The sequence below is a fragment of the Triticum dicoccoides genome, chromosome 2A (assembly GCF_002162155.2).
Source record: "Triticum dicoccoides isolate Atlit2015 ecotype Zavitan chromosome 2A, WEW_v2.0, whole genome shotgun sequence".
Lineage (NCBI taxonomy): Eukaryota > Viridiplantae > Streptophyta > Magnoliopsida > Poales > Poaceae > Triticum > Triticum dicoccoides.
In genome coordinates this window covers 86,260,134-86,262,138 of record NC_041382.1, presented here as the reverse complement: position 1 = coordinate 86,262,138, position 2,005 = coordinate 86,260,134, and the positions used below count along the sequence as shown (strand labels likewise).

Genomic DNA, 2,005 nt, shown 5'->3' with positions numbered 1-2,005 from the left:
ATGCAAAGACATCTGGATGAGAAAGCAAAGAAGTCCCAAAGTCATGGCTGCAGGAAAGTGGACGCACTTAGGAATAAGTGGGAGGTCAATGTGCGAGCCAAGTACGTTAAGGGTCACCACAGAGGATCAAAAAAGCAAATTGTCACCCTTGGCTCAACCTCCTGTGAGTGCACTTGTAACAAGCCCAAGCTTGAGGGCTACCCTTGCAGTCATGTGCTCCGGGCGGCTGCTGTTCAAAAAATCAGCGTCGAGCCATACATATCGCCGTACTTCAACATGTACAATCTATACAACACTTGGAACGGTGAGTTCTGGACTTGGGGCATTGATATGAACTACAAAATGTTGTGGCCAGATAGGCCGAAATGGGTTCCGAACACCGACTTGATGAGAACCGCAAAGGGACGACGTCAGTCTAGGCGTCATCGCAATGACATGGACCATAGCCACATGGGAGAACCAAGGCGATGCCGCGTTTGCAGGTGTCCTGGACATTCACGCAAAGACTGCCCGTATCGAGCCAACAACAACGCATGATGTTGATATGTATGTACTCGCCATGTCTATTTATATTTCTACTTGTTATGTGTACTTATATTAAATTTAAATTGATTCTCTTTGTATTATTGTACTCCTGATGTTAACTTCAGATAATTAATGTAAATCGTATCTCTTTGTATTTTCAAGTTAATTTTGATTTGCATTTGTATTTCTGTCTTCCTCGTAATTTATATTTGTATGTTTGTGTGTAGGTTATGGGTGAAGTGCCAGTGCTTTTGCAGGGGCCCCATGACGCCGGCCACCGTTGCCACCTATTTTTGAAACCAAATACTAAGCATGATTATCGGCCTTTCAGACTTCGAACCATAAAGAAAACATGGCCAATACACAATCATTTCCTTGCTCACCTTGACGCTTATGGACTACAAGGTTTTACTAGGCTCACATCATGCGACGACCAAGTACGTTCGGACCCATCCCTTTTGACATCCCTCGTTGACCGGTGGAGACCTGAAACCCACACCTTTCACTTTCGTTTTGGGGAGCTTGCACCTACACTGAAAGATGTTTCTATGATCACTGCTCTACCAATTAGAGGTGAGCCGGTAGTCTCTCCACGAGTGTCTCCATCTTGGGCATTAGATATAGCAGCCCGTCTTGGGATGGAAATGCCAGAATCACAACGTTCTGGTAACCCTCGGGGCATCCCACTCGTCTGGCTTCATGATAACTTTCTTAATTTATCTAGCTTCGCCAATGAGGAGACGAGAAAAAGACATCTGTTTGCGTATTTGTTGTGGCTCCTCGGGAATCTATTTCCAAATTCACATGGGGACGTTGTTGTCCCTGGTCTCATCTACATTGCAGAGAATATGGTAGATGAACATTTACCCGAGCAGCCAAAATACAGCTTCGGTTCTGCCATGCTATCTCATACATACAGAGGCTTGTGTGATGCCACGCAAAAAACCTCTTTCGCACAAAAAGCTCCATTACTTTGTGTCGCCTATGAGTTTCTACAGTTGTAGTCCTGGGAATACCTCCCTGTAGGACAACCTCGTATAGTACAACCCATATACCCATACAACTTTGGCGAGGGTGCTAGCGCAACTATGGCCACCAGGTGGACAAAGGCACGGAAACGTTGGTCTCCAGATATTGCGAAAAATTGTTACCCTATGTACCAGCAGCAGTTTGAGATACTTGATGAGGCAGAAGTCACATGGAACCCGTGGACTCAGGACCAGCTAAAAATGGTCTTTGATGCTCGACACTTCACACCAGGCATGTTGACCGATAGTGCATTCTGGCTGACTCGCTGCAACTTATTGTTCCTGTGGTGTGTTGAACCTTACAACCCAGAGCGTGTAATGAGACAGTTCGGTCTTTATCAAGAAATTCCACCACCTTTTCCCAGACGTATCGACGAGGAAACACATAAGTAAGATGTGACATCCCTAAATAGTTAGTGTCATTTTTAATTTACTAAACTCACACTTTGTTA

At 44.9% G+C, this 2,005-nt stretch overlaps 1 long non-coding RNA gene across 1 annotated transcript in view; it reads left to right on the top strand.

The window, feature by feature from the left end:
* Window positions 1-1,889: 1,889 nt before the first annotated feature.
* Window positions 1,890-2,005, top strand: part of LOC119359044 — a 709-nt gene continuing 593 nt past the window's right edge. Inside the window, exon 1 of the long non-coding RNA XR_005172360.1 lies at window positions 1,890-1,942. This is a non-coding gene — a long non-coding RNA (uncharacterized LOC119359044). The remainder of the gene's footprint in view (window positions 1,943-2,005) is intronic.